Source organism: Pristiophorus japonicus, chromosome 1 (genome assembly GCF_044704955.1).
Source record: "Pristiophorus japonicus isolate sPriJap1 chromosome 1, sPriJap1.hap1, whole genome shotgun sequence".
In the NCBI taxonomy this organism is placed as follows: Eukaryota; Metazoa; Chordata; class Chondrichthyes; family Pristiophoridae; genus Pristiophorus; species Pristiophorus japonicus.
In genome coordinates this window covers 332152531-332178709 of record NC_091977.1, presented here as the reverse complement: position 1 = coordinate 332178709, position 26179 = coordinate 332152531, and the positions used below count along the sequence as shown (strand labels likewise).

The 26179-nt window shown below is 45.4% G+C and overlaps 1 protein-coding gene and 1 long non-coding RNA gene across 4 annotated transcripts in view; one reads left to right on the top strand and one right to left on the bottom strand.

Annotated features, from left to right (window-relative positions):
* The window catches only part of bbs9 (Bardet-Biedl syndrome 9), an 852590-nt gene that overhangs the window by 453190 nt on the left and 373221 nt on the right, over positions 1–26179 (top strand). The gene's annotated exons all lie outside the window — the stretch shown is intronic.
* Positions 1–26179, bottom strand: part of LOC139272990 (uncharacterized) — a 142004-nt gene that overhangs the window by 27396 nt on the left and 88429 nt on the right. Inside the window, exon 2 of the long non-coding RNA XR_011594988.1 lies at positions 18681–18851. This is a non-coding gene — a long non-coding RNA (uncharacterized lncRNA). The remainder of the gene's footprint in view (positions 1–18680; positions 18852–26179) is intronic.

Genomic DNA, 26179 nt, shown 5'->3' with positions numbered 1-26179 from the left:
CACACACAACCACGAGCACACACACAACCACCAGCACACACATAACCACGAGCACACACAACCACCAGCACACACACAATCACCAGCACACATACAACTACCAGCGCACACACAACCACGAGCACACACAAACCACCAAAAGATACACAATCACCAGCACACACACAATCACCAGCACACACACAATCACCAGCAGATACACAATCACCAGCACACACACAACCACCAGCAGATACACAATCACCAGCACACACACAATCACCAGCACACATACAACCACCAGCACACACACAACCACCCGCACACACAACCACCAACAGATACACAACCACCAGCACACACACAACCATCAGCCTGCCAGCACTCACGCAAAGATTAACAATTTTACCTGGAATGCTATTGGCAGGATGAGCAATGCCATACATAGCTCAGTGTCTGTATCCTGGACACAAATCGGTGCTGCCCCCAACTCCACCCCTCAGTACCACTCCCAGATCCCAAAGTTGGGTGAACGTCGCTCCTGCTCTGACAGGCGCTACTCTGCTGTGGCTGGAATTTTAGCACGGTCGAGAATTCTTGTTCACAGTCAAGTTTATCCCCTGGGGCAGTAGCAGAATCCAGTTGGAACCAGGAGAAGGAAAGCTTCAAGTCAGAGACTTTGACTGCACCAGCCAACATGCAACAACTAATTGGGATGGTGCTTGGGAGAAAGTATATGATGCAGGAGCAAACAAGAATGAGGAAATAACGAATCATGAATGGTAGCTCTGAGTGAGAAATGTAGATGGCGATGTCAGGCCTGTAGTGCTATTGACTGGGCTCTGAGTGGAATGCAGGATTGGGAAATGTTGGGAAAGCCTTGGGACAGTGCAGGGATTGCAGTCACCATTAGCCATATGTTGCCAGCTGCACCCCACAGAATAGTCCCTGGAGTTTGACATTGCAGCAGCTCCAAATTGAAGCAAGATGTGGAGATTGGGGACCTGCCTTGATACAAGACAATGACAAGAATATTAATGGGGATATTAATAGGTTTTGAGGAAATATGCATCTGTCACATTAAAAGTTAAATCAGTTACAAGCTGAACCCTGTTCATATTAAGCAGATGCAAATCGCAGAATATGTTTGAAATGGTAAATGGAATTGAAAGCTATGTGCTTGATGTGATGCAAACTTCATTGATAATCCACTTAATTGTAGGATAACCATATTTTCCAAACCGAATGTAGGGTCACACAGGGTGGGAGCACAGCAAAGTAGCCAGGATGGAAAATATAGGTTGCACAGCGTAGCGAGACAAAACTTTTTAGCAGCCTATATTTTAACAGGAAAACTGTACGATCTGGGGACTATCTGGGGATTTGGTGTGGGCGGGGGGCAGGGTTGGGTATTGCGCACGGTGGCATGATGTCTGCATAAATTAAAGTCCTTCAGTGAATCCACCCCTTCTACTGGTTGAAAACAGGAGATTGACATCCTTCCCACCCATCGAAACCACCCCGCCGCACAGCCTGCCCACTTTATTGACCGATGACAGGGCAGCTAGGGATCACATGGCTCCTGATTTGAACCCACGTGTATCCGTGGACAGGTTTTGTGAACTATGGACTCTTCCGGGGACATTGTTTCCCCCTGGGACACTATACCTCATCCGGGACTGTCCCTGGAAAACAGGAAGCATGATCACCCTATTTTATTGAGGCTTTGAAATATGTCAATATGGGCACCAAATAACTACTCATTAGTGGAGGGGCTCATTTAAAACAAAATATTAATCTGTTCTAATTTGATTACTAAATATAACAGCCAAATTATTTTCAGCATCTTTTTGGATCTTTCTATAGTATTAGTTATGGAATGTTGGGAGTACCGTCATGTAGTATTAGTTATGACAAGTCTCTCACTGCTATATGGCGTACGGTTATTTCTCAGTCCTCAGCTTGTTGGGCGAGGTCACTTTTTTTGAATCTATCAATTGGATTTTGCAGGTTTTATGTTGGTGTGCATGCTATACTCCAACATGTTCCATCAGGAGGAGAGAAAAGGGGAGGGAAAAACTGTGATAATTGATATAAAACTATGGACATCTACATAATGAGCAGGAGCTGTATTAAGAACTGTGGAAACATAGGGGATGGGGAAGCAGTAAGATAGTTTACAATATAAGAAAATTTAGTGCGGTGTTTATATGGCAGTAAATAAGGAAACGAGACTCAAGTTCATGTAGGATTTTTAGTCAAACAAGAAAGGCAGCATTTTAAGGGAATGTTACAGCTACTATTTCTTAACTTGTGAACCAAAGACAAAAGAAAGTGAGACTGTTGTAATGTTGGTTTCTACCATTTTGAGTAACTTGAGCAAACAAAACAGCCTGCTGTTCCGCTGCTCCTGGCACTGTAATTCCCACTTGCAGGCAATCGTAAGAAGGATCATTGGGCCAAAACAAAAGGCTGTAGTTTTGCTGGCCTGATTGCCGTCTCCCTTGGCCAGTGTTTACGAAAGCTTGGACCCAGACACGGGAACTGTTTTAATCTTTACAATCACAGCATCCATTGCTTCCCAAAAGTTAATTTCCTTTCATCTTCTCATACGTGTCATTGTAATGGAAGGTTTGTTGCAACTCTCCAGTAATAAACTCATTCAGATTATTTAGATTCTGAATTATTCATACTGTCCACAATTAGTAAAATGATTCTTCTCTCATCCCATGGGTTCAGGTGACTTTCGTTCATAGGCCCATTCTAAGCCTCAGTCCCAATCCTTTTACTACTGTAATCTATCATATCAGGTTTATTTTCACTATTTCTCAGTTTTCTGTTGATTAACTGCTCAGATCACCGTTTATCATGGAGCGGTTTTGTAGTGTTTACTCCACTTTAAATGGTGCTTTCTGTTTCAGACTTTAAACCAGTTTTTGTTGCATTACTCAACAGCTTAAATATTTCCTACAGCTACAAGACTTGCAGGTGGGAAGTTTTATGCTCATTACATTGAATTTTCCAGTATTTAATTTAATATTTAATATAAAAATTATTTTTCACCAGTGCCTTACTGAATTGAAACCTACTTCATTGGCTATATCCCTGGCTTAGCTCAGTGCAACCCACAATCGGTGACCGCTCGTATTTTTATATTTTTCATGGACCCTTCCCAATATCGGATACTCATGACACCTGTCTCTGTCGTTTGTCATTGTTGTAGGACATTGCAGTGCATGAATCCTATCCTGGATTTGGTGCAAGAGCTTGACACAACTGTCTCAGTTGTTGAAGAAACTCAAAGTTTGCATCCTGTAAGAAAAACCTTTGCAGTCCAGCTTGGCACACTCGAATCAGGCAGGGAATTGAATGTGGCAATGGAACAAGATTGTTTGCCGAAAACTGACCAGTCCAGCTAGATTCCATTGTTGACTCCCATGGCCAAGGAGAATGCTTTAGGCCTTCCATAACCTCCTCCAGCATTCATCACATAACTACACAATCTGAGATTCGATCTCTCGTCCAATGTCAAATAATTACACTTCTAATGCTCACCTGTGACCTTTAGGCACCGACTGAAGCAGTCATCTTGGCTCCAACACGAGCCCTAGTTAGCTGTGACGCACTCCTCAGCACCAGTCCAGCAGCACCAGTATACTTCTGATATAAGCAAGGGATGGCATGTCAAGCATCTTTGAGGGACTTCTCGAAGGGCTCTTCTACTGCTGTTTTCAGCCATCAAATCCTTTTGCCAGCACATGGCCAGCTCCATTAAAGCACACCTCTTGCTGTGCCACCAACTGGCACCAATACCAAAACAGTTGAGGATCTAAGGGATTCAACCAACTTAACTGAGGCGTAAAAAATGGACCCCAGACAAAGATGGAGATATTAGGAGGAGTGAATAAAAGCTTCGTCAAAGAAGTAGGTTTTAAGGAGGGCCTTTAATGAGGAGACGGAGGGGACAGGGTTTAGAAAGCCAAGTGCAGGGCTGGAGGGGATTACAGAGATACGGGGTGGGGTGAGGCCATGGAGGGATTTAAACAAGAGGATGAGAATGTTAAATTTGAGGCATTGAGGGACTGGGAGTCAATCTAGGTCAGCAAGGACAAGGTTGGTGCGTGAGCGGGATTTGGTGTGGTATAGGGTACAGACAACATGTGCAAGCTCAGGTGGGTGTGGGTAGGATACCACTGGTTGGAGAGGAAAATTATGTGTACACTGAATTTGAAAGGATGTAAAAGATCCCATGGCAGTATTCGAAGAAGTGCGGGGGGGGGGTCTCCCTGGTGTCCTGGCCAATATTTATCTCTTAACCAATATCACTAAAATAGATTATCTGGTCATTACCTCATTCCTGTTTGTGGGATCTTGCTGTGTGCAAATTGGCTGTATTTCCTACATTACAACAGTGACTGCACTTCACTGCTAGACGTCTCCTTTTCTGTTGGCTTTCCATTGACATGCTGGGTTCTTGGCATCCAGCACGTAGGAGGATCAGAAAATGGCATGTTGCCCTTCCTCCTGCCTTTTAGCTTATCATGGCTCCCCGCCTGCCTCATGCAAGTGCTCTGCTCAGCTGCAAAATTACCCTCCTCCTGGAAAGTTGGGCATCCCCAGAAACCAGTGCTAAGAGCGTGGGCCCAAATCCTGATCCATTTCCTGACTGCTACTACCCCACGTTTGACCTGAGATGAGATCTTCCAAGTTCTCTCTATTTTGTTGCCCTAAAGCCAGCTGGTGATCTCATTTTGATGTCGTCAGCCTCTAAATAGCACATTTCGCAGTCGACAGATATAGAATGCTGAAAATGGTGATCTCACCTGCCCTTACAATCACAGGAGTCTTCTTTCTAATTTAATCTGTCACTAAGATCAGTCACGCTGCAGTGGTCCACCAAAATCCCTGTTTGTGGTTGATGTGCAAAGGCTCGCTACCTTTCTGGTGAAGTGAATTTGGGGCAGTCTTGGTGTAATCCCAACTGATGAGAATACAACAGAAAAACCGACTGTTCAGAATTGGATATGAAAACATGCCAGTGAAACGCTCTCTTACTGAAATTTATACTGGTGTCTGTGTCATACAGTTCAGATATGTAATCATGGATTGTCTGTCAAAGTTATTCCTACAATATGTCAAAATAGTTGTTAAACAAAAATGCACTACCTCTCTGTGAATTGATGATGAGCATAGTTGTTAATGTTTAACAGTTAGACGTTATTCCAGTGAAAGAATGCAGCATTATTGCAAAATATTACAATGGCTAAAATTGCCATGACTTCAAAGAACAAACGCAGTTTTATTAAACAACAGTCTTTTTGAGTATTAATTGAATTTCTATTTTAATGATATACTGTCGTCATTGTAACAATAAGCAGCTGTGTTGTACTGTGCAATTCAAAAGGCACTTAATCAGCTTGCAAATTTACTGTCTTGAGATCAAAGCACAGAGCTGATGTTTAGAGCTCAAAGGATTACCAGCTTCAGTAGAAAGTTGGTCATCTTACAGGTACTGAAAAAATTAGGAATCCATTAAAGTATGCCAGTAAATACAAATTGAGCAGCTTTGCATGCATTTTGTTACAGTAACCCTCAGATATATATAGTAAAACTGAGCTGTCTTAATAGTAGGCTTGTATTTAAATTCTAATTTACAATTTTAAAAATCACTGTATATTATCTGATGCATAACACCTGCACATACAAATTGAAGACCTGGAATTCAAAGCTTGTCAAAACAAAAGCCCCCTAGCAGAGTATTGAACGCATTCTAATGCACCACATATATACCTTCTTAAGATTGACTTAAATGCAGATTTCCTCCCTATATCATTTGGTTAGCTGGTTGAATATAACCTGATGTTTCACATAATGTTGACTTGGAAGGACCAATTTTATGAAATAGCATTCCCAGCTCAGAACCTCGCCTGTCTCGAGTGCATATAAGCAATTCCAGTGCGATCCTCCTAGTTTTACTCCACCTATTTATTTCAGTTGTGGGGAATCCAATGCCCCGAACTCTAATACTGGCACCCTGGCAGGCAGGAATTTACAACAGGAGCTTGTTCTAGTACAATCAGTAGGAGCCTGGACTGGTAGGCAATCAGCAAGAGTGCGGTCTGTTACAATCAGCAGGAGCGCGGAGCGCGGTCAGTTACAATCAGCAGGAGCACGGACTGGTACAATCAGCAGGAGCACGGACTGGTACAATCAGCAGGAGCACGGACTGGTACAATCAGCAGGAGCACGGACTGATACAATCAGCAGGAGCACGGACTGGTACAATCAGCAGGAGCACGGACTGGTACAATCAGCAGGAGCACGGATTGATACAATCAGCAGGAGCACGGACTGGTACAATCAGCAGGAGCACGGACTGGTACAATCAGCAGGAGGATGGACTGGTACAATCAGCAGGAGGATGGACTGGTACAATCAGCAGGAGCACGGAATGATACAATCAGCAGGAGCATGGACTGATACAATCAGCAGGAGCACGGACTGGTACAATCAGCAGGAGCACGGACTGATACAATCAGCAGGAGCACGGACTGGTACAATCAGCAGGAGCACGGACTGATACAATCAGCAGGAACACGGACTGGTACAATCAGCAGGAGCACGGACTGGTACAATCAGCAGGAGCACGGACTGGTACAATCAGCAGGAGCACGGACTGGTACAATCAGCAGGAGCACGGACTGGTACAATCAGCAGGAGCACGGACTGGTACAATCAGCAGGAGCACGGAGTGGTACAATCAGCAGGAGGATGGACTGGTACAATCAGCAGGAAGATGGACTGGTACAATCAGCAGGAGCATGGACTGGTACATTCAGCAGGAGTACGGACTGGCACAATCAGCAGGAGCACTGACTGATACAATCAGCAGGAGCACGGACTGGTACAATCAGCAGGAGCACGGACTGATACAATGAGCAGGAGCATGGACTGGTACAATCAGTAGGAGCATTGACTGGTACAATCAGCAGGAGCATGGACTGGTACAATCAGTAGGAGCACGGACTGATACAATTAGCAGGAGCACGGACTGATACAATTAGCAGGAGCACGGACTGGTACAATCAGCAGGAGCACGGACTGATACAATGAGCAGGAGCATGGACTGGTACAATCAGTAGGAGCACTGACTGATACAATCAGCAGGAGCACGGACTGGTACAATCAGCAGGAGCACGGACTGATACAATGAGCAGGAGCATGGACTGGTACAATCAGTAGGAGCATTGACTGGTACAATCAGCAGGAGCACGGACTGGTACAATCAGCGGGAGCACGGACTAGTACAATTAGTAGGAGCACGGACTGGCACAATCAGTAGGAGGACGGACTGGTACAATCAGCGGGAGCACGGACTGGTACAATCAGCAGGAGCACGGACTGGTACAATCAGCAGGAGCACGGACTGGTACAATCAGCAGGAGCACGGACTAGTACAATCAGGAGGAGCATGGACTGGCACAATCAGCAGGAGCATGGACTGATACAATCAGCAGGAGCACGGACTGGTACAATCAGCAGGAGCACGGACTGATACAATCAGCAGGAACACGGACTGGTACAATCAGCAGGAGCACGGACTGGTACAATCAGCAGGAGCACGGACTGGTACAATCAGCAGGAGCACGGACTGGTACAATCAGCAGGAGCACGGACTGGTACAATCAGCAGGAGCACGGACTGGTACAATCAGCAGGAGCACGGAGTGGTACAATCAGCAGGAGGATGGACTGGTACAATCAGCAGGAAGATGGACTGGTACAATCAGCAGGAGCATGGACTGGTACATTCAGCAGGAGTACGGACTGGCACAATCAGCAGGAGCACTGACTGATACAATCAGCAGGAGCACGGACTGGTACAATCAGCAGGAGCACGGACTGATACAATGAGCAGGAGCATGGACTGGTACAATCAGTAGGAGCATTGACTGGTACAATCAGCAGGAGCATGGACTGGTACAATCAGTAGGAGCACGGACTGATACAATTAGCAGGAGCACGGACTGATACAATTAGCAGGAGCACGGACTGGTACAATCAGCAGGAGCACGGACTGATACAATGAGCAGGAGCATGGACTGGTACAATCAGTAGGAGCACTGACTGATACAATCAGCAGGAGCACGGACTGGTACAATCAGCAGGAGCACGGACTGATACAATGAGCAGGAGCATGGACTGGTACAATCAGTAGGAGCATTGACTGGTACAATCAGCAGGAGCACGGACTGGTACAATCAGCGGGAGCACGGACTAGTACAATTAGTAGGAGCACGGACTGGCACAATCAGTAGGAGGACGGACTGGTACAATCAGCGGGAGCACGGACTGGTACAATCAGCAGGAGCACGGACTGGTACAATCAGCAGGAGCACGGACTGGTACAATCAGCAGGAGCACGGACTAGTACAATCAGGAGGAGCATGGACTGGCACAATCAGTAGGAGCACGGACTGGTACAATCAGCAGGAGCACGGACTGATACAATCAGCAGGAGCACGGACTGGTATAATCAGCTGGAGTACGGACTGGCACAATCAGCAGGAGGATGGACTGGTACAATCAGCAGGAAGATGGACTGGTACAATCAGCAGGAGCACGGACTGGCACAATCAGCAGGAGCACGGACTGGCACAATCAGCAGGAGCACGGACTGGTACAATCAGCGGGAGCATGGACTGGCACAATCAGCAGGAGCACGGACTGGCACAATCAGCAGGAGCACGGACTGATACAATCAGCAGGAGCACGGACTGGCACAATCAGCAGGAGCACGGACTGGCACAATCAGCAGGAGCACGGACTGGTACAATCAGCTGGAGCACGGACTGGTACAATCAGCAAGAGCACAGTCTGATACAATCAGCAGGAGCGAGGTCTGGTACAATCAGTAGGAGCATGGACTGGTACAATCAGCGGGAGCACGGACTGGTACAATCAGCGGGAGCACGGACTGGTACAATCAGTCGGAGCATGGACTGATACAATCAGTAGGAGCATGGATTGGTACAATCAGCAAGAGCACAGTCTGATACAATCAGCAGGAGTGTGGTCTGGTACAATCAGCAGGAGGGCAGAGTGTGGACTGCTACAATCAGCAGGAGCGCGGAGCACAGACTGGTACAATTCCCTTTCACCATGAGATTTCCTTACACTGTTCTCTCTTTACACTCCCTGTGGTCCCTTTGTACTATTTTTGTTTGTGTTGTGTGTGCCCTCATGGTTGGAGTTGAGATGAGTTTTGTCATGTATTTATGCTTGGGGTCACCAGACACCAGCGGGCGCCACTGTCGGAGGTTATCGGGCTGTACCCGCGCGTGCGCGGTCACTGGTATATAAGTGCAGGTACCATGTCACGCGAGTTACTTTGGGCGCGAATGAAGTTGGATCAGGCTTACACCTGAGGCAGTTTACAGTAACAAGTCTTTTGAGTCATTACGTTTATTACAATTTTCAGTGTGGACAGATATACCTGTCTTTCCTTGTCGGGTTCTACCAGGCAATCGTTAAGAGTGTTTATATCCTAGTTGGCATATGACTGAATTGCAAGGCACTTACATAGTTGAGAGCTTTGTATGACATCCAACGCTACAACAATGATGTATGGGTAACGTGCTAAACATACCCAACACTAAGAGTCCCCAAGTGGAATGGGAATCAGATCAACTAGAGGAAATAGTAAAGGTTCTGACCATCATTTTCCAATCCTCTCTGGCTACAGGTGTGGTACTACAGGTGTGGTACTGCTAACATTGTACCTTTGTTTAAAAAGTGAGAAAGGGATAAACCGAGTAATTACAGGCCAGTCAGCCTAACCTCAGTGGTGGGGAAATTATTGGAGAAAATTCTGAGGGACAGGATAAATCTTTATTTAGAAAGATTTTTTTCGAAAGACACGGATGGACAGTCAGCATGGATTTCTTAAGGGAAGGTCATGTCTGACTAACCTGTTTGAATTTTTTGAGGAGGTAACAAGATAGATCAATGGGTAGTGCGTTTGATGTGGTGTATATGTATTTTAGCAAGACTTTTGATAAGGTCCCACATGACAGACTGGTCACGAAAGTAAAAGCCAAGGCAAAGTGGCAAGTTGGATCCAAAATTGGCTCAGAAGCAGGAAACAAAGAGTAATTCTGATGGGATTGGACAGGTTAGATGCAGGAAGAATGTTCCCGATGTTGGTGAAGTCTAGAACCAGGGGTCACAGTCTAAGGATAAGGGGTAGGCCATTTAGGACCGAGATGAGGAGAAACTTCTTCACTCAGAGAATTGTGAACCTGTGGAATTTTCTACCACAGAAAGTTGTTGAGGCCAGTTCGTTAGATATATTCAAAAGGGAGTTAGATGTGGCCCTTATGGCTAAAGGGATCAAGGGTTATAAAGAGAAAGCAGGAATGTGGTACTGAAGTGCATGATCAGCCATGATCATATTGAATGGTGGTGCAGGCTCGAAAGGCCAAATGGCCTGCTCCAGCACCTATTTTCTATGTTTCTATGTAATGGTTGATGGGGGGTTTTGTGACTGGAAGGCTGTTTCCAATGGGGTTCTGCAGGGCTCAGTACTAGGGCCCCGAAATTGATGTCTGGTAAGGCCCGCCCATTTTTCGGTGGTCCCCGGGCGACACCTACCTTTTTGGTGCCCGCTGCCACCGGGTCCCGTCGGGATCCATTTTTGGCGAGGTTGTGTGGGCGGGAGCGGGCATCAGTGGGCGGCGGCATCAGTGGGCGGCAGGTGTAGACCTCTCAAATCGGAGAATTTTGGAGGCCCTGCAATGCGCATGCGTGAGATTTTTTTTTAATAGTCTTTTCACCCATCTGACGTCATTTTGGCCGGGTTTGAGTCTATTGGGACATTTGCGCATGCGCTTAAAGGCACACCACTTTCTTGCAGCTGTGAGTGGGAGAGGAGAGAGTGGGAGTTGAAGATTGGAGAGGGCAGAGTCTGAGTTGGAGAGGAGAGAGTCTGAGTTGGAGAGGGGACAGCCTTGTAAATTGAGAGCCACAAAGTCTTGAGCAGCCATTCCTTTAATCATTGAGGATGAGTGGGCAAAAATCTGCAATGAAGACTCTCAAAACCAGGCACAGAGCTCCTTGGTTTAATGAAGAGGAATTGGAGAAGCTAATAACGGAGATGGAGCACAGGTATAAAGACCTCACCCAGGATGGTCGTGGCAAGCCTCCACCACTACAATACCACGCATTTGGAGGGAGATCGCTGAGATTGTGTCCGCAATGGGCAACGTTGCGTGGGATGGGTACCAATGCAGGAAACGTTGGAACGATTTGGTGGCAACAGCAAGAGTGAATAAAAATTTATGGTCCCCCTCCTGTCCAACTCCAAAAAGGTTGTGCGCCAGATGTGTGTGTGTGTGGGGGGCATCAGCAAAGGGGCTAAAGGCTGCAACATTTCTTTGTGCAGAAGAAAAATGCATCCAAGGCAGCAAGCCTGAGTGCAACGGGATGGGTTCCAGCAGAGGTGGTAGAATTGAGCAGGCTGGAGGAGCGTGCTTTGGCATTGGTGGGTGACCACCACCATGCAACCACAAAGGTTGATGCAGATCCGGTGCTACAGCATGGTAAGGTTATACTAATCTCCGGTGTGAGCCACGCTCACGGCATGAAAGATCATGCAATGTTAAGGCAATTGCAGTTTAATGCATACTTTGTCACCCATTATTGGTGTGCCCATGTAGAGATGGAACTCCTTGCTGGCACACTGTGAGATGGCACGGTTCACATGTCAGCTTGACCAGCACCTCGCCCCCGCATCCCCCCACAGACTGATATGTTGTCCTCTACTGCAGATGATGACAGCACAGATCAAGGCACACCATCCACCTCTGGCATTCAGAGAAGCCATCAGACTACAAGTCTCCCACCCCAACGTTGTCCCCAGCCCAACACAGCGGCTCCTTCCTCCACCCCGCCCCCCCCAATTATTCATTTCCATGCTCCCACCTCCGCCACCCAGAGCCACGAAGAAGAGGAGAGAGAGGAGGGAGAAGGGCCTGTCTTTGAGGCCTTGAGCTTGAGGAGCTGGAACAAGATGACAGCAGCTTCCTACCATGTGTGCCAACTTTCCGCAGAACCTCGGCATCGGGCTCCGAGTTCCTGGGGTTTGGAACGGACTCCACACTAGCAAGCTCTATTAAGTGCAGAGGCCGTGGCACGAGAGCAACCAAGGCACCTGAACCCACCAGGAGCGAGCAACCAGCTGAGGATGCAGGACGGCTCTCTGCTATTCTGGAGATGGTCCAGCTATCACGGACGAGCGTGCAGATAGGTCACGATATGCTCCAGACCATGGCTGGGATAGCTGGCAGCATCGCCACCTTCACTCAGCAGCATGATGACAGGATGGACCGGCACATTACTGTGTTGGAGCGCACAACCGAGTCCGGTGAGACGATGAGGCAAGAGATAGCTTCTGGCTGTGTAGTGCAAGCCCCTGACCCCATACCCTCAAGGCAGACAGATCCAGAGGAGCAGGAGATCCCGGTGCCTTTGGTCACGTCCCCTGCCTTCTCACCAAGACGCACACGTCTGCAGATATCTCGCTGCCCTCCTGCACAACCTCGTTAACCAGGAACAGGGGAGCGGGTCGCTGTGGTGTAGGCGGGGCGAGAAAGAGGAGCTTGGGCATCGCTTCAAGGTGGGGGTGGGGGGGCGAAGAGAGGTGGTGGTGCCGGGTAGAGGGGCAGGTGTTGGTGGTGGAAATGTTCCTAACTGTAATAATGTTATGTAATTAAGTGTTATTGTGCACTTGTAAATACACTCACATTGTTGACCCTCTCTTGGTGAGTGTCTCAGTTTAACATCATATGTGGTGCCTTGTGAGAAACACACATGTGTCCCTCAGGTCTTCTGCTTTATCGTAAATATCTTCCCGTCCACATATGACTGCACTGTATAACGGGTCCTGTCATCAGGCCATCACAACATGACAAGGAATGGTCACCAATCCAGGAAGGCTGCCATTTAATGACACTCACTTTACCTACTTGCAGGGCAGACCTTAAGGCTTGCACTTCAAGCCTCTTTTTCCGAGCCCAAACATGGCGGAGTGCCACCTCTGAGATGACATGGTAATCAATTACATTGCAGTACATTAAATGTATTTACCTCAAATAATGCTCTTCTGACTATCAGTGCAGTGATGCGCCATTTCTTTATATCTTCTAACTTTCGCTTATTCAGCCTGACATAATCCCATCCCATCTGCGCAGTCACAATATGTGCCTAAATGTAGACTTTAATCTACATATTGATTGGGCTAACCAAACTGGTAGCAATGCGGTGGAGGAGGATTTCCTGGAGTGTAGTAGGGATGGTTTTCTAGACCAATATGTCGAGGAACCAACTAAGAGCTGGCCAGCCCAGATTGGGTGATGTGCAATGAGAAGGAACTAATTAGCAATCTTGTTGTGTGAGGCCCCTTGGGAAAGAGTGATCATAATATGGTAGAATTCTTTATTAAGATGGAAAGTGACACAGTTAATTCAGAAACAAGGGTCGTGAACTTAAGGAAAGGTAACTTCGACGGTATGAGGTGTGAATTGGCTAGAATAGACTGGCAAATGATACTTAAAGGGTTGATGGTGGATAAGCAATGGCAAACATTTAAAGATTACATGGATGAACTTCACAATTGTACATCCCTATCTGGAATAAAAGTAAAACGGGGAAGGTGGCTCAACCGTGGCGAACAAGGGAAATTAAGGATAGTGTTAAATTCAAGGAAGAGGCATATAAATTGGCCAGAAAAAGCAGCAAACCTGAGGACTGGGAGAAATTTAGAAGTCAGCAGAGGAAGACTAAGGGTTTAATTAAGAGGAGGAAAATAGGGTATGAGAGGAAGCTTGCCGGGAACATAAAAACTGACTGCAAAAGCATCTATAGATATGTGAAGAGAAAAAGATTAGTGAAGACAAATGTATGTCCCTTGCAGTCGGATTCAGGTGAATTTATAATGGGGAACAAAGAAATGGCAGATCAATTGAACAAATATTTCGGTTCTGTCTTCACGAAGGAAGACACAAATAACCTTTGGATGTACTAGGGGACCGAGGGTCTAGTGAGAAGGAGGAACTGAAGGATATCCTTATTAGGCGGGAAATTGAGTTAGGGAAATTGATGGGATTGAAGGCCGATAAATCCCCGGGGCCTGATAGTCTGCATCCCAGAGTACTTAAGGAAGTAGCCCTAGAAATAGTGGATGCATTGGTGATCATTTTCCAACAGTCTATCGATTCCGGATCAGTTCCTATGGACTGGAGGGTTGCTAATGTAACACTACTTTTTAAAAAAGGAAGGAGAGAGAAAACAGGTAATTATGGACCGGTTAGCCGGGAAAATGTTGGAATCAATCATTAAGGATGAAATAGCAGCGCATTTGGAAAGCAGTGACAGGATCGTTCCAAGTCAGCATGGATTTATGAAAGGGAAATCATGCTTGACGAAACTTCTGGAATTTTTTGAGGATGTAACTAGTAGAGTGGACAAGGGAGAACCAATGGATGTGCTGTATTTGGACTTTCCAAAGGCTTTTGACAAGGTCCCACACAAGAGATTGTTGTGCAAAATCAAAGCACATGGTGTTGGGGGTAATGTACTGACATGGATAGAGAACTGGTTGGCAGACAGGAAGCAGAGAGTCGGGATAAACGGGTCCTTTTCAGAATGGCCGGCAATGTCTAGTGGAGTGCCGCAGGGCTCAGTGCTGGGACCCCAGCTCTTTACAATATACATTAATGATTTAGATGAAGGAATTGAATGTAGTATCTCCAAGTTTGTAGATGACACTAAACTGGGTGGCGGTGTGAGCTGTGAGGAGGACGCTAAGAGGCTGCAGGATGACTTGGACAGGTTAGGTGAGTGGGCAAATGCATTGCAGATGCAGTATAATGTGGATAAGTGTGAGGTTATCCACTTTGGGGGAAAAACATGAAGGCAGAATATTATCTGAATGGCGGCAGATTAGGAAAAGGGGAGGTGCAATGAGACCTGGGTGTCATGGTTCATCAGTCATTGAAAGTTGGCATGCAGGTACAGCAGGCGGTGAAGAAGGCAAATGCTATGTTGGTCTTCATAGTTAGGGGATTTGAGTATAGGAGCAGGGAGGTCTTACTGCAGTTGTACAGGGCCTTGGTGAGACCTCACCTGGACTATTGTGTTTAGTTTTGCTCTCCTAATCTGAGGAAGGACGTTCTTGCTATTGAGGGAGTGCAACGAAGGTTCACCAGACTGATTCCAGGGATGGCTGGACTGACATATGAGGAGAGACTGGATCAACTGGGCCTTTATACACTGGTGTTTAGAAGGATGAGAGGAGATCTCATAGAAACGTATAAGATTCTGACGGGACTGGACTAGTTAGATGCGGGAAGAATGTTCCCGATGTTGGGATGTCTAGAACCAGGGGACACAGTCTTAGGATAAGGGGTAGGCCATTTAGGACTGAGATGAGGAGAAACTTCTTCACTCAGAGAGTTGTTAAGCTGTGGAATTCCCTGCCGCAGAGAGTTGTTGAGGCCAGTTCATTGGATATATTCAAGAGGGAGTTAGATATGGCCCTTACGGCTAAAGGGATCAAGGGGTATGGAGAGAAAACAGGAAAGGGGTACTAAGGGAATGATCAGCCATGATCTTATTGAATTGTGGTGCAGGCTCGAAGGGCCGAATGACCTACTGCTGCACCTATTTCCTATGTTTCTATGTAAATATGTTCCGCATTACACGCTCTCAAAACTCTTGGAGGGCATCTCCAATGAGCCTTCACCATCTTTTGCTACTCATTGCCGCTTCCTCTACCACACCTTCTCTTCAACGGAGCCATATAGAGAAACATATCTGAACTCTTTCTGTGTGGGTTAAGATCCATCACATTACTCTTTATGTGCTGTGAGAGTTATTCGATCTGTCAGATTTATTACATCTCTCAGAATAGAGTTATGTCCGTGACCACAACAAAGCATGTTGGGTAACCGTACTTTGTGATTGAACAGAACAGATTTTATTAAGTAGTTTCCTTGCAATACAAAGAAATAAAACTTAACAAGGCGATAGTGACAGTCTATTCATTGAAACCTCAACAGTAGGCCACTGAGTCACTGCGGCGCTTGTCTCTTGCTATATTCTATTGACCGTAGTCCTTCCTCAGTTTCCTCAGAAATAGCACTGCCCCTAAAATCGAATCGCTGTAACTTTATACTCTTTTCCTCCCATACAAATGTTGTGAGAGTCTGCAGCTGTTTCAGGCTTACAGTAGATCATTCTAAGTCTGTGCCTCTGTCCTTCTATGTTATATCTAGTGCTTCCCTGAGAACTTTAAGAAGGATTGTGTCACAGAATTAATTAATGAGTTTGATTGTACAAAACGTGTCATGCTGCATACTTTTCAATTATTGATAATTATTTGGCCATGGCCTTGTGGTTCTAAACGAAGGTGTTTCAGCAATGTAAAAAAAAACGTTTCCTTCAGCTTAGACACATTTTAGTCGCTTTTATCACATACCAATTAAATGTGAGCATGATCATAAACTAAAGCAACATCCAGCAAACTTTTTTCTAGCAGTCCCACTCATAATGCTGCAGCATCTGCATGATACCCACGATGTGCATACTCGGTACTCGGAGCCATTCTCCCTGCCGCCCGACTCACAGCCAGCTCAGACCTCTTTTTGCCAGCAGTCCTTCTGGCAGGTGGCAGTTTGATCTGAGGCCATCATCCCTGATCAAAATGGGCAATTTCCAGCATCCGGCATGGGAGGGCGGCACGATGTCACGCCGGCAAAACCCTCCGCTACCAATCTCCCGCCAGGCAGAACATGGACAGCTAATGGGCGGTTCCAGAAGAACCACCCAAAATAACTATATTTCCAGTGGAACCTCGGCGGCTGCTGGTGCAACTTCCACCAATTTCGGCCCCAAGGTTTTTTGTGGTATATATCAGTGATTTAATTTTGAATGTAGGGGTTATGATTAAGAAGTTTGCAGATGTACAAAAATTGGCTGTGTGGTTGATAATGAAGAAGAAAGCTGTAGACTGCAGGAAGATATAAATGATGTGGTCAGGTGGGCAGAACAGTGGCAAATGGAATTCAATCTGGAGAATTGTGAGCTAATGCATTTGGGGAGGGCAAACAAGGCAAGGGAATACACAATAAATAATAGGATACTGAAAAGTGTAGAGGAGCAACGGGACCTTGGAGTATATGTCCACAGATCCCTGAAGATAGCAGGCCAGATAGATAAGGTGGTTAAGAAGGCATATGGAATACTTGCCTTTATTAGCCGAAGCATAGAATACAAGAGCAGGGAGGTTATGCTTGAACTGTATAAAACACTAGTTAGGCCACAGTTAGAGTACTGGTGTGCAGTTCTAGTCATCACATTACAGGAAAGATATGATTGCACTAAAGAGGTTACAGAGGAGATTTACAAGGATGTTGCCTGGACTGGAGAACTTTAGTTATGAGGAAAGATATGATAGGCTGGGTTTGTTTTCTTTGGAACAGAAGAGGTTGAGGGGAACCCTTATTGGGGTGTATAAAATTATGAGGGGCCTAGATAAAGTGGATAGGAAGGACCTATTCCCCTTAGCAGAGGGGTGAATAACCAGGGGCATACATTTAAAGTAATTGACCGAAGGATTAGAGGAGAAATGTTTTCACCCAGAGGGTGGTGGGTGTCTGGACCTCACTGCCTGAAAGGGTGGTAGAGACAGAAACCCTCACCACTTTTAAAAAGTACTTGGATGTACACTTGAAGTGCCGTAACCTACAAGGCTACGGACCAAGAGCTGGAAAGTGGGATTAGGCTGGATAGTTCTTAGTCGGTCAGCGCGGACGCGATGGGCCGAAATGGCTTCCTTCCGTGCTGTAAATTTCTATGATTCTATGATCAACTGTATTTTGCCAGGAAGAGCATCAACTGTAGCTGAGATTTGATCTTCTGGATGCAGCTGTATAAATGCACAAGTTTAGACATCTTAAAAACCAAAAGACTCTTTGAAAGCTGAAGGACCTTTTCAAATATTTTAACAATAAGAAGATTCTTGATCCTGATTTCTTTCTGCAATAATATGTAAATGAATATCACAATACAGAAGGAAATGCACCATTTTATATATATACTTTATTGTTTATATCACACGCTAATAGGGAACCTAAGTAAAGGTACCTCCCCATAATGTTACTTTCAAAGATGATTCAGTCAACCTTTTCTAGTACCTGTACACAAAATAGAACATGATCGAATTATTGTGGAAGAATTGTAATGATTTTAACTATTTTTGAATGTGGTTTTATAAAGCTCTGATCAGATTTGGACTTAAGTGGGCTCCATTGTATTTAATAACTCATGCATATATGGTTATTTTTTCGTTATGTTTGCAAGTTTTGATTTCATTCCATTGACTTGAACAAACCTGTTCCTCTTGGCTTCGATCTTTAGATAGAGCTAGATGTGCACTGTCTCAGTGCAAAATGCAAGTGTTTATAGTGTAAGGAAATGCAAGATAGTAATTGCGTGACTCGTAAGCAGACATTTGATTTGTTATTACTTTGTAAATATATTTTTATTCTCTACACATTATCTATTTATACTTCAGTATGTTACTTTAAAACTCAAAAAATGAAACTACGAACATAAGAACATAAGAAGGGGTAAAGTACTCACGTGCTGATGCATGGTAGCTTTGTTTTAGTGTCTCCCAAAGCCTGTTATTTTGTGTCTCTGTTTGTGTCCAGGATTGCTCCCGTGATCTTTGTTGCATAACGACATTCGGATGGGAATTGGCACTTTGGACCAGTGTAGAGATGGTGCCCAATTAAGAAAAATTAGCGCCATCTAAATATAAAGGTGTGAAGAAGAAAAAAAACCTTAAGTTTGTATAGCGCATGTCACACCCTCAGGAGTCCTGTAGTATTTCACTGCCAATGAATTATCTTGGAATTGTAGTCACTGTTGTAATGTAGGAAACACCGCAGTCAATTTGCATGCAGCAAGGTCCCACAAACAGCAATGTGATAAATGACTAGTTAATCTGTTTTGGTGATGTTGGTTGAGGGCTAAATATTGGTCAGGACACCGTGGAGAACTTAAAATAATGCCACGTGAATGCTGACCAGACCTCAGGTTAACGTCTCATTCAAAAAACGGCACCTTCAACAATACAGGACCCCCTCTGTGCTGCACTGATGAACACATCATGTAAGCTGACACAAATCCTGGTGAACTCAACCTGGCTCAATGATACAATTACTGCCACTAAACTGAACTGTCACTGAAATAGTGAGGCTCCATGAGAGGACAAGTATCTTATTGAAGTGAACCCAATGGCAAATGGGCTAACTTTTTTTAATGCATGTGTTCATATGAGGAGTATGAAAGTCATAGAATAGTACTTCTAAATAAGATACCTTCAGATATTTTCAACTGAATTCCTGGTAAATGAATACAATTTTCTGACAAATCACAGAATAGTACAGCACAGAAGGAGGTTATTCGGCCTATCGAGTCTGTGCTAGCTTTTTAAAGAGCAATCCAGTTAGTCCCACTCCCATCCCCACCCCCCCCACCCCCTTTCCCCATATCCCTGCAATTTTTTCTCCTTCAAGCATTTGTTCAATTCCCTTTTGAAAGCTATTATTGAATATGTTTCTACCACCCTATCAGGCAGTGCAATCCAGATCCTAACCACTCATTGCATAAAAAAGTTTTTCCTCATTTCGCCTCTGGTTCTTTTGTCAATCACTTTAAATCTTTGCTCTCTGGTTATCGACCCTTCAGCCACTGGAAAAATTCTCTTTATTTACTCTATCTAAACCCTTCATAATTCTAAACACCTCTATAAAATCTCCTCTAAGCCTTCTCTGCTCTAAGGAAAACAATCCCAGCTTCTCCAGTCTATCCACATAATTATAATCCCTCATCCCTGGAACCATTCTAGTAAATCTCTTCTGTACCCTCTCCAAAGCCTTCACATCCTTCTAAAGTGCAGTGCCCACAACTGGACACAATACTTCAGCTGGGGCCGAACTAGTGTTTTGTATAGGTTTAACATAACTTCGTTGCTTTTGTACTCTATGTCTCTATTTATAAAGCCCAGGGTCCCATATGCTTTATTTACTGCTTTGTTAACCTGTCCTGTCACCTTCAAAGATTTGTGCACAAGCACCCCCAGTCTTTCTTTCTTTAATTATATTTGACATATAAAGGATAAACAGAAGCAAATTATTTCTAACATTACCAACAGCTAGGGTTGAGTTATATATTTACATACCAAGTTGATTATAGCGACAAAGTTACAAGTGTCAGTTTGGCTTAGTGGTAACAATCTCTCCTTAGTTATATGAATAAGAAATAGTAACAGGAGTAGACCATACAGCCCCTCGAGCCTGCTCCGCCATTCAATAAGATCATGGCTGATCTGATCATGGTCTCAGCTCCACTTCCCCGCCCGCTCCCCATAACCCCTTATCCCTTTATCGTTTAAGAAACTGTCTATTTCTGTCTTAAATTTATTCAATGTCCCAGCTTCCACAGCTCTCTGAGGCAGCGAATTCCAGAGATTTACAACCCTCCTGAGAGAAGAAATTTCTCCTCATCTTTGTTTTAAATGGGCAGCCCCTTATTCTAAGATCATGCCCTCTAGTTCTAGTCTCCCCCATCAGTGGAAACATCCTCTCTGCATCCACCTTGTCAAGCCCCCTCATAATCTTATACATTTCGATAAGATCACCTCTCATTCTTCTAAATTCCAATGAGTAGAGGCCCAACCTACTCAACCTTTCCTCATAAGTCAACACCCTCATCCCCGGAATCAACCTAGTGAACCTTCTCTGAACTGCCTCCAAAGCAAGTATATCCTTCGTAAATATGGAAACCAAAACTGCATGCAGTATTCCAGGTGTGGCCTCACCAATACCTTATAAAGCTGTAGTAAGACTTACCTGCTTTTATACTCCATCCCATTTGCAATAAAGGTCAAGATACCATTGGCCTTCCTGATCACTTGCTGTACCTGCATACTATCTTTTTGTGTTTCATGCACAAGTACCCCCAGGTCCTGCTGTCCTGCGGCACTTTGTAATCTTTCTCCATTTCAATAATAACTTGCTCTTTGATTTTTTTCTGCCAAAGTGCATGACCTCACACTTTCGAACATTATACTCCATCTGCCAAATTTTTGCCCACTCACTTAGCCTGTCTATGTCCTTTTGCAGATATTTTGTGTCCTCCTCACACATTGCTTTTCCTCCCATCTTTGTATCATCAGAAAACTTGACAATGTTACACTAAGACCCTTCTTCCAAGTCGTTAATATAGATTGTAAATAGTTGGGGTCCCAGCACTGGTCCCTGTGACTCCCCACTAGTTACTGGTTGCCAACCAGAGAATGAACCATTTATCCCGACTCTCTGTTCTCTGTTAGCTAGCCAATCCTCTATCCATGCTAATATATTACCCCCAACCCCGTGAACTTATCTTGTGCAGTAACCTTTTACATGACACCTTGTCAAATGTCCATTGATTCCCCTTTATCCAACCTGTTCGTTACATCCTCAAAGAACTCCAGCAAATTTGTCAAACATGACTTTCATAAATCCATGCTGACTCTGCCTGACCGAATTTTGCTTTTCTAAATATCCTGCTACTGCTTCTTTAAGATTGCATTGATGATAACTTCATTGATTATGGCTAGCCATTACAGGTGTAACAGCACAATGGCTTTCCCACATCAGAGGTGGAGCATTTCAAAAAATAATCTGAATGCCCAAACAGAAGAATGTCCTGTTAACCTTACCCTTAAATAAAGCTTCCAAGCCTGGCTATACCTTCCACCACTTTCCCCACCCAGACCGCCATGGTGGCGATGTGGCTCTCATCACCAAATCACACCTTAGTCTGTCCCCCTACTCCTCTGGAACTTTCTCCTCCTTTAAGCATCTCACCTTATTCCACTGCTCTTACCTCTCATTTAAAATTCTCATTCTCTACCGCCCACCCAAGTACCAAAAACATTTTCTCACCGCGATATCTTTGCTGCTTTCCTCAGCCTCTGCAACAAGCGACTTCTCATCCTCTGTGATTTCAACCTCCATCTCAATTCACCATGCTCTCTTTCCTCTGAGCTTACTAGTCTCCTGTCCTCCCTTAATCTCTCCCTCCATGTAAACTCCCCAACCCATATCCACAGCCAGCCCTTCGACCTTGCCATCTCTCGAGGCCTCGCTATTCCCATCGTGTCAATTGCAGATAAGGCCATTTCTGACCACTTCCTCGTATCGCTCTCCACCCACATCCCCCTTCCGCTCCACAACCCTACTTCCTTTTGTGTCCGCCCCTGGAAAAAACTCTCTCCCAACTTTCTTACAATTGCACTTTCAAAATTCCCAACTGTCCTGCCTTTGGCTCAACATTCATCATGACATTTCTGCAGCTACCAATCTGCTCAACCACACTCTCACCGTCACCTTTGATGCCCTAGTCCCTATTAAAACAATTACTCTCACCCTGGTCATTCCCCCTAGTACAGTCCTCATCTTCACTCACTTAAGTCCAAGGGATGCAGATTGAATGGATGTGGCGGACAACTGGTTTAGCCAATCATAGCCCAGTCTGGCTGGACCACATAAAGCATTATCAGGTCCTGCTCTTGTCTGCCAAAATTGTTCACTATTCCAGAATCATCCTGAAATGCAAAGATAAATCCCGGCTTCTGTTCTCTATGACTAGCTGCCTTTTTAAACCCCTCTCCCCTGTCTCCTCCACCCTCACCTCCGACAACAAGTGTGAGAGCTTTGTCTCCTTACTCTTTGTCTCTAAGGTTGAGACCATCCGTTCAACTCCCTCTGCCACCCCTCTTCCTTCCCCTAGCTGACCAGGTCAAACTTCCTCTAAGATTCCACCCTGCCCTAACCCTGAACTCGCATCTTTCTCCATTTTCTCTCCGATCTCCCCTCATAACCTCTGTACACTCATCCTGTCCATGAGACCCACTTTCTGCTCCTTCAGCCTATTCCCACCAAACTGCTGACCACCTAACTTCCTTTTCTGGCTCTCATGTTCACTGACATTGTTAACGGTTCTCTCTCCTCAGGTACTGTCCCCCTCTCCCTCAAAAAAACAACCCTTGACCCCTCCATTCCTGCAAACTACTGCCCTATCTCTAACCCCCCTTTCCTCTCCAAAGTTCTTGAATATGTTGTCGCCTCCCAAATCCTTGCCCATCTTTCTCGCAACTCCATGTTTGAATCCCTCCAATCAGGTTTCTGCTCCTACCACAGTACCAAAACGGCTCTCATTAAAGTCATAAATGACATCCTTTGAGACTGTGAGAAAGGTAAGCTATCCCTCCTCGTCCTTCTTGACTTGTCTGCAACCTTTGTCATGGTTGGCCACTCCATCCTCCGCCAATGCCTCTCCACCGACGTCCAGCTGGGTGAGGCTGCACTTGCTTGGTTTTATTCTTATCTATCTAACCGTAGCCAGAGAATCACCTGCAATGGCTTCTCTTCTCGCTCTCGCATCGTTACCTCTGGTGTTCCCCCAAGGATCTATCCTTGGCTTCCTCCTATTTCTCATCTACATGTTGTCCCTTGGCGACATCATCCGAAAACACACATCAGTTTCCACATGTACGCTGACAACACCCAGCTCTGCCTCACCACCACTTCTCTTGACTCCTTCATGGTCTCTAAATTGTTAGATTGCTTGTCTGACATCCAGTACTGGATGAGCAGAAATTTTCTCCAATTAAATATTGGGAAGACCGAAACCATTGTTTTCGGTCCCTACCACAAACTTCATTTCCTAGCCACTGACGCCATCCCTCTCACTAACATCCCTCTCCCTAACACAGTGTTCGCAATCTTCATGTCATATTTGACCCCTGAAATGAGCTTCTGTCCACATGTCCGCAGCATAACTCAGATTGCCTATTTTCACCTCCGTAACATCGCACTCGACGCCCCTGGCCTCAGCTCATCCGCTGCTGAAACCCTCACACATGCCTTTGTTACCTCTAGACTTATCCATACTGCTGGCTGGCCTCCCACGTTCTACCTTACGTAAACTTGAGGTCATCCAAAACTCGGCAGTCCGTGTCCTAACTCGCACCAAGTCCCGTTCACCCATCACTCCTTTACTCGCTGACCTACATTGGCTCCCGGTTAAGCAATGCCTTGACTTAAAAATTCTCATCCTTCTTTTCAAATCCTTCCATAGCCTTGTTCCTCCCTATCACTGTAATCTTCTCCAGCCTCACAACTCCCCGCGATACCTGCACTCCTCTAGTTCTGCCTTCTTGAGCATCCCTGATTATAATCGCTCAACCATTGGTGGCCAAGCCTTCTGTTGCCTAGGCCTTAAGCTCCCTAAACTTCTTCACCTCTCTGCCTCTCTTTCCTCCTTTTAGACACTCCTTAAAACCTACCTCTTTGATGAAGCTTTTGGTCATCAGCCCTAATTTCTCCTTATGTGGCTCGGTGTCAAATGTTTGTCTTATGATACTTCTATGAAGCGCCTTGGGTTGTAATACTATGTTAAAGGCACTATAAAATTACAAGTTGTTTTTATTGTTGTTAATGAGATGTGGTTTTTGTGGAATACAGGAAAATTGTATTTCCATCAGAGGAAGTGGCATTGCTACAGTGCTTTAATTGGAGGGTTCTGTTGACAGAAACGATGAGGCAAAACTCAACCAGTTTATTCAGTTGTTAGAACAGAGAAATTGTGTTGCCTATGTGACACACTCTCAGCCAACTCAGATTTCATGGGCTCAATTTTTTCCAATGACCTTTTTTGACGTATTGCCAGAGTTACGTCTTTTTTTTGGCCCCGACTATTCCAAAAAAATAAGTAGCAAGTTTCCCCATTCTATTTTTTGAAATTGGCACTGTGCAGCTTGTCCTTTTGCTTCGAGGGGTGGAGCCTAATGCCTACGCCAAAAAAACAATGGTTCCCCTTCTGCACATGCGCGGAAAAAAAAGGCCAAAAAAACGATGCCACCCCTTCTGAGCATGTGTGGAAAAAAAAGGACGATTTTGATGTGATTGCTATGGGCACGCATGCCCAGTACAGCTCCTGGTCTGCATTCGCCCATTTTTAAAGAGCCAGTTGTGTGTGAAAACTTTAATTCTCATTGGAAAAAGTGGAGGCACTGATTACTGTAATTGAGGCCAGATGGCATGAGCTAGACACCAGCAGAGATCACATAAAAGTTTCACCAAAAGAAATAAAAAAACGCTGGAACCAACTTGCAGAAGATTACTGTGCAATGGTGACCACCCCGAGGTCTGGAGGCCGGTGCAAAAAGAAGTGGCAGGACCTTGGTCAAGTAGTTAGTGTAAGTAATATTTTAATTTATTCAATGGAATTGCAATTGTAAATGTGACCATCTCTATGTTCCACCCAGCAGAAAGACACCCTCTCTAAAAAGTGATATTTTCACCTTTGCAGAGGAAGGTGGCCCACAACAAAAGACAGAGAACTCGAACAGGAGGAGGCCCGACAAATATACACCCACTGACACCCTTTGGAAGAGAGGATCGCTGCTTTGATGGGTCCTGCCTGGAGTAAAGCAACCACGACTGCACAAGCTGGGCCCACACTCGAGGGAGAGGGTAAGTCCTGCAAATTCCACATTCCAGCTTTGCTAAAAAATTAAGTACTGTGCGGACTAGCTATCACCTATGCTTTGGTTGATGCAATGTGCTATCATTCATCATGGTCCTTCAAGTCAGCCTGCTGCCTGCGCTGTGTGAGCCTACTCATGCCACTCTGCCCTCTGCTCTGCTGCTAACCATTTGTATGTTCTGTTATATTTTGCAGAACTTGAGGCCAACCCTGATGATGCAGAAGAAGATTCAGACGCGGACGAGCCTGAAGAGAACATCTTCCAATCCCACCTTCCAGCCAAGAGCATGGGGAGGAGGGGGAGTGGGAGGGAGATTGGGAGGTGGAGGTGATGGATGAAGCCCCCGCTGTTGTACTCACTCTGGAGGAGGTGCAGGTGCCACCCATTGAGGTGCCAGCCCCTTTTCTGAATGGCACGAGTGTTGCTGGGACATTCCATGGTTTCCCACAGTCTGAGGCTGCGGGTCCCAGTGGGATGCAGTGAGTCACACCCAGGGTGAGGAGGGGAAGGAGAGCTCGACAGCACTCTCCTGAGG